This window comes from Pinus tabuliformis, chromosome 9 (assembly GCF_031772625.1).
Source record: "Pinus tabuliformis cultivar Carrire ecotype Pingquan chromosome 9, CPIR1, whole genome shotgun sequence".
Taxonomy (NCBI): domain Eukaryota; kingdom Viridiplantae; phylum Streptophyta; class Pinopsida; order Pinales; family Pinaceae; genus Pinus; species Pinus tabuliformis.
Window position 1 is genome coordinate 1,999,670,383 of NC_142307.1, and position 12,043 is coordinate 1,999,682,425.

Below are 12,043 nucleotides of genomic sequence, written 5' to 3' on the forward strand. Positions count from 1 at the left end.
TTTCATTGTTCTTCATGGGTTATATCTTTCATTGGTTACCCCTTTATCTAGTAATGAGCCCTGGGCCTCCTTGGATTTTTCAGATTTATATGTTGTAGTTTTCTTATTTTAACTCCTCCTTATTCCAAGTGCCCTTTGGAGTCTCGGATTTTTCCTTCCTTATCCATCATTGAGGCATGCATTCTTCTACAGTCATTAAGATGGGTTTTCATTTGGCCTAGATAGACTAATGGTTCTATTTTTGTTTAGTGGTGCTTCATTCATCCTCCTTCAGTTTCCAATTCACCCCATGCCCCATCACCATTTGATTCCCAGTTGGCCTCTGCACTCAAATATTGGAGCATGGCCTCTTCCTATCCTCTCCCTTCATCATTCTCCTCTCTTGTTTTAGTGTACATGTGGTTACTTGTTAATGATGCCCTGTCAAAGAGCTTAAAGTCACAGTGATGCAACATACTTTCAAGAGCATGATGGTGGGTAGGCTCAACATAGATCATAAATCTCTACCCAACAAGGGAAAATATACCATCGAAAACTCAACCAGAAATTACTAGGGATGAACAAGATATAGCATTTGAGCAGTGTTGTCTAACATACACATAAGTTTTGGCTAACATTGGGTGCTAGACATAGGGCATACTAGAGATAGATATAGACAATAGACACATATAATGGATTTTTAATGGCACTTAAAGCTCCTCTTAGGTTGTGTAGTCATTGACAAAAATGAGGCTAAAAAGGAAATTCTTGTTATGGTAGATGATTTGCAACTCAACATGGGATATTATTCATGCGCTTGGGCCACATTAAAGATCATCTCGGCCTCCCTCTAGATCTTGGAAGCTCTTCCAACAATGGAAAGGAGGCCATCGTAATGGATGCATCTGGGTCCTCAAAATCCAATTGATGGTTTCTATTTGATTTAGTTTTCTATATATTTTTAGTTAATCTCTTTTTCTAATTGCTAAATTTTGGTGTTTACATATTTTGTCCATTTTCTTGTCATGTTCCTAATGCATTGCTATAGTTATTCGACATGGATGATAAAACAATTATGATTTGACTATTGGTCTAGTTTCCTTAGACGGTGACAGATTAGGACCAACTAAATTTTGCTTTATAATCATGGTTTAAAGCTTAATCATAATTTTGCTTTAAAATACATTGTTTGTTAATTAAAATTAAAATATAAATTATGTTGTTAATAATATTTTATTTTCAAAAAAGAAATTTTATGGTGATATCACATTCAAAAATATATGATCGACGTGTTTCGAACCACCCAATATAGTTCATCATCGTAACTAAGATGGAGAATATGATCTAAACATGAAGTTTAATAATGTAGAAATGCAAAAAAATTGCAACTACTAAATTTCTCACGATAAAAAATAATTAATAATATTTCTATTAAATTTCTTTAAATAAAAATAATTAATAATATTCCATTACATTATTCACGTAAAATGTCTAATTAGTAAAAAATAAAAAATAATGTAAAGAATTTAAATAAAATTAAAAAATAAACTAAATATTAATATATCCCAATATTAATAATAATTAATATAAATCTACTAATGTATATATCTTCATTTACGGATTCGAGAATTAACAAATACAAAATTAAAAGCGAGTAAAAAAAAGAGAAGTTAAAAAATAACCAATTCTACCCATCTATATTTAAGAATAAATAATAAATAAATATATAATTTATGAGCATATGTATTTAAAAATATATGTATAAGGAATCGTTAAAAAAATATAATATCACAATAATAGTTGAACAGAAAAATAAACATAAAATTACAATAATAGTTAAAAGATAAATAAAAATAAAATAATGAAAAACAAACATAAAATTACAATAATAGTTAAAAGATAAATAAAAATAAAATAATGAAAGAAAAATTCAAAAATAAACTAATTATTAATAATTTTAATAAACTAAATATTAACATTAATATTTTATTTTAAGTGTTAAACCACATTTTTATGATGGTATTGATTAATATTAATTTAGATATAAATATAATATTTTTAATAAAATATAAATTATAATTTTGTAGTTTAATGTTGAAAATTTTATTTATATATATATATATAATCTGAAATTTTCATTTTCATTATTAATATGAATATTTTTTAACAATGTCTTTTTTCAACTACCAAACTACAATTTGACATATATATAAAAGTTAAGTTAAAAAGTCAGAGTAATATTTAAAAAATATATATTTATCCATTCTAGAAGTGTATTTAAAAACATTTATCATTTTAAAAAATATTATTCACTTAATAATGGTCTTGACATCAAGACATTGTAGAGGCGAATATGGATAGGGTTCCTATCTTCAGAGGTTTGTCTGTTGTGTCAATTTCCATCTTCTCTTCACTACCTAGAATACTTTGTTGTGGTGTGATCTGGTGAAGCCCAAACTTAATCATATTGTCCATGATGGTCTCAATGTTGATGAGTTGTAGGAATCAAAGGACAAGCTCTTAAATGTCCCAAATCTGGAGTACCTCAACCCTGCACGCAATGATCTCTATAGATATATTTGTGTTCATGCAAATCCAAGGTGTGAGGATTGCTTTCATGTGGTTTTGCATAGTCATCTTCTGTTCCACGTAGATCTGGATGCAGTGAGTAAGGAAAGGGTAGTGGGAGTCTCAAATCAGTGGTGGCTTACTTCTTTGGCAAATGAAGCGCAACATGGGGATTGGGTTAAGTGGCTCTCAAGAGATCTTTTGCTAGGGGTTCTTAATCCCTTTCTTCTTTCCAAGATGAATGTAGAGAATTTCGCTTTGCCAGACTTGATGTACAGTTAATGTATGAGCCATTATCCGGTAATGAATCATGGGGAAGAATTTCAAATTTTTTTGAAGACCCTAAACGAGAAATCAATCTTCATAGGGCCTCGGTTAGTGCAACTAGTTTAAGATTTGAAAAAAAGGTGCAGGAAAAATTGGGGTTGCAACAAATGTTTAGAACCTAATTTATGAGAGAAAATTATTGCAGGGTGTCATCAAACTGAAAGAGTACAACATCAATCACAATTCTACAATTATCATAAATTTGATATTGTAGAGTGAAGCCCCAATATTGAGCATTCCACATGGAACAACTTCAGGGGTTAATGGTCCAAGTTCTTTTAAGGATGCAACAAGAGGGAAAGTTTCCTCACAAACCCCAAATCTGACTATCACAAGGCCTTACCTAGTTGAGGAGATGGAGAAAGCACTAGATCTTTAGTAAAATTGATAGAAGTGAGTGGTATTATCACTGTTCTCCAAGCTAAAGCTCTAATCTTCCTATTTAATGGCTTTTGTCCCAAGTTTGAAGATCTACATAAATAGATCTACCTCAACTAGACTAAAAATTGTGATACCTGGACTATATCATAAATGAAGGACCATGGTTTTGGGGAAGGGCGGATCTCTTTGTCACTCCATGGTTTCTAGCTTTTGATGCCACAACAGTGGTGGTTACAAAGATGTCAGTATGGGTAAGGTTGCACAATCTCTCACTTCCTTTTTGGCACCATCAAATTTTAGAAGGCATTAGAAATTCATTGGGGAGATTTCTAAAGATGGATCGAGAAAGAATGGACAAAGGTATCTTTACTTTTTCCACATCTGCGTGGAGATAGACCTAAGCAAAGGCCTACCAGATTGCATCCATCTGACTCATCAAGATTTCAAGTGGACATAGTGGCTAGACTTTGAAAATACTACATTTAGGTGTCAGATCTTCCATCAGACAGAGCACCTATAGAACTCATGCCCTCAAGCAGAAAAAAATGAACAAAGAAAAGATCACAAAATCCAAAGGGATAACAATTTCCAGATCTGCCTTCTTTAGATGATGAAGATGAAGAAATGGATGAGATTTCTCAACAATCAAAAGTACATAATCAACAAGGTTACCAAGTGGAGGAGCGAGAAGAGACATGGAAGGATCTTGCTAAACATGTCGAAAAAACCACGAATTTAGTAGCGATCCAAACTCCGAGAAACTAGCATGAGGAAAATGGAAACATCCAAGGAGCAACAAAGATCGTAGTAGTACAGAATCAAAATGCAGTCATACCCTTTCAAAAGGAAGTAGGGGGAATAAAGCGAACCCATACATCTGAGAGTTCGGATTCAGACAAAGAAGTTTCCCCAAAGGTGGAAGGCAACCAACTGGAAATAGTATCAGCTGCTTCCAATCAAGGAGTTTGGCAAAAGGTGGAAAAAAGGAAAGAAAAAAACGGATTATTATCACACTTAGCCCTCACAAATTTAAGTAATTTTTATATATTTTTTCTTTTTCTTTTTTGTGCATTGGCCAGAAGATTGATATGATCAAATGCTTTTAGGCATCTACAAAATTTAATTTTGTTCCTTAATATTTAAGTTGAATAAAATTATGATTTTTTTTTATATATATATATATATATATATATATATATTATTCACTCCAAAAATGCTTACTTACATTGATTTTAAGTTAATAAAGTTAATATAATTAAATTATGAAAATTACATAATTATAAAAGAACATGGAGGTTATAAGATTATTTAAAAGAAACCAGACTAGCTTATAAATATTGAATGCTGTTATAAAAAACTAACTTATTTGTTCATATATTTCATTAAGAAAATTAAAAAAGACATATATATGTTTAGGTGGAATTAATTTTTAATATGGAGAAAATGGATGAGTTAAACTAATAATTGAAATAGTAGTTTTAATCAGAATCCGATAATACATTTTCAAGGAAGATTGTATTTCTTTTTATTCAAAATATGTTTGTGAGTGCATAGATGCATTCAACACCCTGAAAAACCGTTAGGCATTCAAACTTTGTAGATTAAACAACTTAAATTTATGATTCTTAAAAATCTCTAATTTATGGAAAATTAACCAAAAAAACTGCCTAGAAAAGCGTCATTTGATCTATTAGTTAGACTATGCATAGAGAAAACCAATTGAAAATCTAACATATATCTAGGTATCTTCATGATATAGAAAATTGAACTCACTATGATACGATAAAGGATGATGTGAGTGAAAATAAAGATAAATCTAAAAAAGAGAAAAACATTGTTAAAATTCATTGGTCTCCTTTGTAAGAGATCACTGTGGGGTTGTCCTTAGAACATCTTATCAATTATGAGATGAGAACCCCGCCATGTTTCTTTCGCAACCCTAAGCAGAGGGAAACTAATGGATGGCTTTGCTTCTCTAATTTATCTAATAGTTTCCTGAGCTCAAGATGGTTTGTTTACAAATTAAGAAAAGGATGAGCAACAAATGATTTTGTATGCCAATAAAGCTCAACAATCCTAAAAAATTTGGTATCCATTGCTCAATTGGTTCCCAGATTTAGCACAAAGACTTTAATTGATACCTTAACATCCCCATCCACTTTATATTTAATTTTTAAGAAAAAGGACATGGGGGTGGACTTTGATTAGGTGTGCACAAGTTAGGAGACCATTAATATAACTTCGTTCGGTGTAATCACATATTTTACCACTTCCTCAAGGTGTCTCTATGACTTCGTGTATAAGCCAGTATCACAAGAATATTAATATCATATTTTTTTTGTAAGCTTGGTGGGACTACATCTTCATCATCTTCAATATGTCACCCCGATCAGGCGGGGAATTGAACCAGTGACTTCAAATCAAGGAGTGCCTTAACAGAGCACTCGATCACCGTCTATCCAAGACCCCGTGGACATTAATATCAAATATTTATACATTCCTAAATATTATAATTTATTTATTTATAATTTTACCTATAATAAAATATTAATCTCATTTTAATACTAATATTTAATTATATTAATTTTTTAATAGAAAAAATAACTTTATATTTCAGCAAAAAGTGTACATTGTGAGGACCTAATAAGGTTTGTTCATAAAGTCACCCCAATGGGGGTGGAGGAGTGTAGTTTTAATAGCAAGGTAGGGAGCGAGTTTGATCCTCCCACATGACAATTAGATGCCACATGTGGCACGCCAGGGACAAGTGTTAGTAGGATCCAGGAAGGTTCGAGATGATCGTTGTTTGGTTTAAAAGCAAGTTGGTTGGTTGGTTCTAGCAGCTGGTGTTTTAGCTTATGGGCGATTACAAAGGTGGTGAGAGTAACGTTGAGTATGCACATGCTGGCAAACTGTGCATGCTCTTTAATTTGGTGTTATTTGCGTCCAATTTTACAGTCAACTGGTGGGGTCTATGTCGAGGAGCCTTCAGGGAACCAACTTGCAGGGTGTGGGATCTTGGAGCAAGGGTCTGTTGGAATTTGGCTTGTTTCTGACTAGTTTTGGAGTGGGAGGGTGCTTTGTTGCGTTGGCTTGTTGTTTGTCGATGAAAGAGAGACTCGGGCGTTGGCACCCTTCTGGTAAATCACATTGCCTTGGTCCCTAGTTCATAGAAATATGGTCCTGTAAGAGGATTGGGTGGGGGGTTGTTTTGTTTCAATTATTTTCTCTCTCCTTCAAAAATTGTGGCAATATTTAGGGGTTTTCCAGTTGTGAGTGGAAATTATATGGTGTCTTCGACCCTGGGTCAATTTGGGGCAAGGCGTTAGAATTTGGACTTATGGGTCTTTCCTTCTTGTGGCAAGGGTCGTAGTTCCTTATTTTTTTGGGGCAATGCAGATAAGAAACAACACTAGTTTTTAAGGGGGATTTTATGTGACCCTGGTGGCTAACTTTGTGGTGCCTAGAGGTACCCTTGTTGCTGTAATTAGAAACTGGGCTTTAGTGGCGGTCTCACGCGCCTAGGTAACTCTTCGACTCAGGTCTCTGTGGTTTGTGTCACTTGAAACTATGATTCGGAAACGAGGGCATGCTCAACGAGGTTGGGACCTCGTGGCCAGTCGACGGGTCATGGACGTTAGGTAGGAGATGTGGAAGGTGATGGGGTTTGGATGCAGTGTTTGAAGGTGATTTAACTCATGATAGGGTCCCATCTCCTAGTCGAGTGGACCTCCCACCCTCTATGGACTCTTTGAACTTGCAGATGCGCAATGTCACTGCACTCTTGGAAGACCTGGGGTGGAAATAGCATGAGGACCATAATGACATGATAACGTTTATGAATGACTTGCAACATAATCAATGGGACATCCTCAACCACTTGGCTTCTCTTAGGAGTCAAAGGAGCACAAACAATCGACTTGATCAAGTTGAGGATCTACTTGCTCATTTGGAGCTTCACATTCACATGGATCCTAGACCTCTAGAAGTACCCGATGTCGGTCATGCGCCGACAGTTCCTCATGATCCTTGATGGAAGTGGGTTGTATTTTCATACTCTACATGTTTTGGGCTCTGTGGTCATTTTGTTTTTGGATATTATGTAAATTTTGGCATTTTGGTCTCAACTTTTATATTTCTCTCTTGGGCAACAAATCCTTTGGAGTGAGGCCAGGAGAGAAGTGACAGTCCTATCTATCTCATGTAATATTTTGATGAATTAATAGAAGTTGGTTGACTGGCGGAAAAAAAGGTATGTTCATAAAGTCTATCTAATAAAATGGATCTTAGTCCACTAAATTGAAAATCAATATATGACAAAAAAACAACAAAATAAACCATAAAGGTCTAAGCCTCTAGATTTGAAACTCCATGGCCATTTTTTTCGTGGTCATCCACAAATTCATAGATATCAAGACTACCTAGTAGTTGGTCAACCTTCATATTGAGTTCCTTGTAGATATGTTTGCATGTGAATAATTCTAGTGAACTCATTTTATCTTTTATGTTATGTAAAATATACTCAAGAGAGGGCACAATAATCTCGATACATTCACATACCCAACCCATCACTAGTTTTGAGTCTCCAAAGGTATGAAGATGATGCAGCCCAGGCCGCTCCTAGGCCACTCCTACCAGGATCCTCGACAACCGTGCACATAAAACATGCACCTCAATGCACTCCAGGGTGTACATTTAAAGAAAATTTATAAAAACCATGACCCAATTCATAACTCAACAAAAGATGCGCCATACCATCATTTCAATCCACAAAAAAAACCTTCCATACCAACATTCGAGTCTTGAACTCTTCGAACATTTCCATAAACAATCTCATATGTATTTGCTGGATTGCGCCCTTACCTTTAATCTTTATCTGCTTATATCAACCAGTGGCAATTTTGCCGAAGTCTTAACAGCGATATTCAATTGGCCGCCAAACACACAATATATCTATATATCCAGCGGAATTATACAACACAATATTGGAATTATGCGTGGAGGGTTTACACAGCATGGTACATATATATATAAACTCTATATCATACCTCGTAGCCACATGTAATTGATATATATAACGATTTCACGCCTTCTCCCTACAACACCCGAAGCTAAATATATGTGACAGTCACGATTTATGAATGGAGCATACGCTCAACAGAAGTATAGAACCTGGTTACGCCATTAAAGCTTCCGCCGCAAGCATACTCTTCAAATGGATTATGATACGCAGACAATCTATATATATTCACTTACGCACTCAATATGCTCATGGATTGACTGCACCCATGTCCACTTTCTGCGCTGGCCGGTTGATCCATATATACGCCTGTTATAGCACTGCTTGCATGTGCTTCAACCGTCAATTTTAATCCAAAGGTAAAACATCGTAAAGCCCAGCTCTGAATGAACGCAAAACCATGTTCCTTCTATCCACAAACTCATCGTAATACCGCTTTGTAAAATCCTTCACAACCAATTCCAAAGTCTCTGGCACCGGTATATGGACAAACAGTGATAATAATCTTGCAGGTATATCATTCAATTATAAACCAGAGGTGGGAGATATGAGAGCTCTTGGAAACTAGAGGCATATGCGCAACCATAAATTAAAGCTGTATATCATCACCAAAGAAAACTAATTCAATTATTAACGCATCATGATGGCGCATGAGAAAACAAATAAGAACCATATACAACATCGATTCACAACAGTTATATTCATGGCCAGATATGCAAATCCATGGCCCTTTTACAAACTGCCCGAAGGCTCCCAAGGAGAGACCTTCCTCACTTCTCACACTCACTCCTCACACACTCCTCCTTGCCTTCCATGCCTTTGAGGCTCCCTAATTTATTAAACTTAGCATGATAAAAAAAAATCCTAAAATCACTCAACTAAAGCTCATGCAATGCATACAAATGGCAAAAGAATCTTTTCAGCTTTATTCCGTCTTTTTCCCTGTTCTAAAATAGAAAAGCTTCCTTATGATCCACATCCATTCCTTTATGCCTAAAAGCTCTCCTTAATTCCTATTTCCTCATTTATTTATTTTGAGAATATCTAAATAACTTGGAATTTAGGAAACTAATGCATGACCCCTATGTCTATTATTTACAATAATTTCCCTTTTGGGCTAGATGCTCCCGCATCATACTCCCAAGGTAGAAAAATTTCATGATCTCCTGATCATGTGTTCAGATCTATGTTTGCCTGGATCCCATATCTTGTACTGTAACTTTGCATTTGTCGTTGCTTCTGTCTGTTGTTCTTCTCCAGGTCTCCACACTTTATGCTGCTTTGCTCCACTAGCTGTACTCTTGCAATCTTCTGTTGTCTTCCTCTTGCTGCTTCTCTTTTGTTTCACTGTTGCTGGTCTCTTCCGGAATTCCTTCATCATCATCCGCCTCATCATTTCAATTTCTTTGTCTAGCAGATTTTCTCCAGCTTCTTCAGTAAGACCTGTACTCACAAAACAATTGTTAGAATAAAAAATATACGGCATCAGTGCCTCTTCAGCTGCCATCATAAATGTCGCCCCACATGTTTCTCTAGCTATTTCTATGAATGTTGCTGCCTCCCAAACTTCCTGTCCCTTTGCAACATCCGTTTGCTTGTTACCTGCAATTTTATCTGTAATTTCATCTGCAACTTTTTCCTCAGCTTCCTCTGGCAACACTTCAGTATGTTGCTCTGAATTTCCTCCCAACTTCTCTGTCAGCACATCAGTATGTTGATTCGCATTTACCATGAGACCGTCAGCTGCTCTCGCCTTCTTACCATCTACCTCCAGGATATCTTTCTGCTCTCGTTCACTGTACTGAACTCTTTCATCTGCTGCAATCTCCTTGTCATACTTTGGGTTCTCCAACCAATATTCCAATAATGCAATTTCTCTGTAGCATTGCTGAAGCATATCATCATCACCTCCATTCATACGAACTTCCTCTTGTGCCATTCATACGAATTTCTTGAGTCAACTGTTGTCTTATGCCATTCGCCTTGGCATATTTCTTCTCTTTTTTCCTGTGGCCTCTTTCTGAACCTCTGCTCTCTCCTTTATGACCTTTGGTAGTCATCTCCTTCGCCATAAGTTCCTCACCTATGAGTTGCATGAAGCCTCTACCACAGCAAGCTCTCTTGCTGCCACTTACCTCACCAATCCTTCCCTCCGGATCTGGTCTTTTGGTAATCATTGGTCCTCTGCTGGAACCTTTCGAGCATCCTCTACTGCTCCTGTAAGCTTCTCTCATCTGCAACTTTATTCAACCTCTGTTGAATCTTTAGGTTCTGCCACATTCACTTAGAATCCCTTGCTGGACTCCTTTATCACTGCACTCCAGCTGTGATCTACTTCTTCCTGCTGAGATTTCTTCACTATGCCTGTAAATCAAATTATCAAGCATAACCTTTAAACCAGAGATAAGTAATACCTGTCAGCTCACCTTTCAAGATCCTGTTGATCTTGTTTCACTTCATCATCTGCACTGCATCTCTGTGCTGCAATATTCATCAGTTCCAAAATCCAACATTCATTCATCACATGCAATTAACTGAACTTAAAAAAAACTTGAATCTTCAACCAGAACTATTCTAGCTCTGATACCACCTGATGCAGCCCAGGCCGCTCCTAGGCCACTCCTACCAGGATCCTCGACAACCGTGCACATAAAACATGCACCTCAACACACTCCAGGGTGTACATTTAAAGAAAATTTATAAAAACCATGACCCAATTCATAATTCAACAAAAGATGCGCCATACCATCATTTCAATCCACAAAAAAAACCTTCCATACCAACATTCGAATCTTGAACTCTTCGGACATTTCCATAAACAATCTCATATATATTTGCTGGATTACGCCCTTACCTTTAATCTTTATCTGCTTATATCAACCAGTGGCGATTTTGCCGAAGTCTTAACAACGATATTCAATTGGCCGCCAAACACACAATATATCTATATATCCAGCGGAATTATACAGCACAATATTGGAATTATGCGTGGAGGGTTTACACAGCATGGTACATATATATATAAACGCTATATCATACCTCGTAGCCACATGTAATTGATATATATAACGATTTCACGCCTCCTCCCTGCAACACCCGAAGCTAAATATATGTGACAGTCACGATTTATGAATGGAGCATACGCTCAACAGAAGTATAGAACCTGGTTACGCCATTAAAGCTTCCGCCGCAAGCAAACATACTCTTCAAATGGATTATGATACGCAGACAATCTATATATATTCACTTACGCACTCAATATGCTCATGGACTGACTGCACCCATGTCCACTTTCTGCGCTGGCCGGTTGATCCATATATACGCCTGTTATAGCACTGCTTGCATGTGCTTCAACCGTCAATTTTAATCCAAAGGTTAAACATCGTAAAGCCCAGCTCCGAATGAACGCAAAACCATGTTCCTTCTATCCACAAACTCATCGTAATACCGCTTTGTAAAATCCCTCACAACCAATTCCAAAGTCTCTGGCGCCGGTATATGGACAAACAGTGATAATAATCTTGCAGGTATATCATTCAATTATAAACCAGAGGTGGGAGATATGAGAGCTCTTGGAAACTAGAGGCATATGCGCAACCATAAATTAAAGCTGTATATCATCACCAAAGAAAACTAATTCAATTATTAACGCATCATGATGGCGCATGAGAAAACAAATAAGAACCATATACAACATCGATTCACAACAGTTATATTCATGGCCAGATATGCAAATCCATGGCCCTTTTACAAACTGCCCGAAGGCTC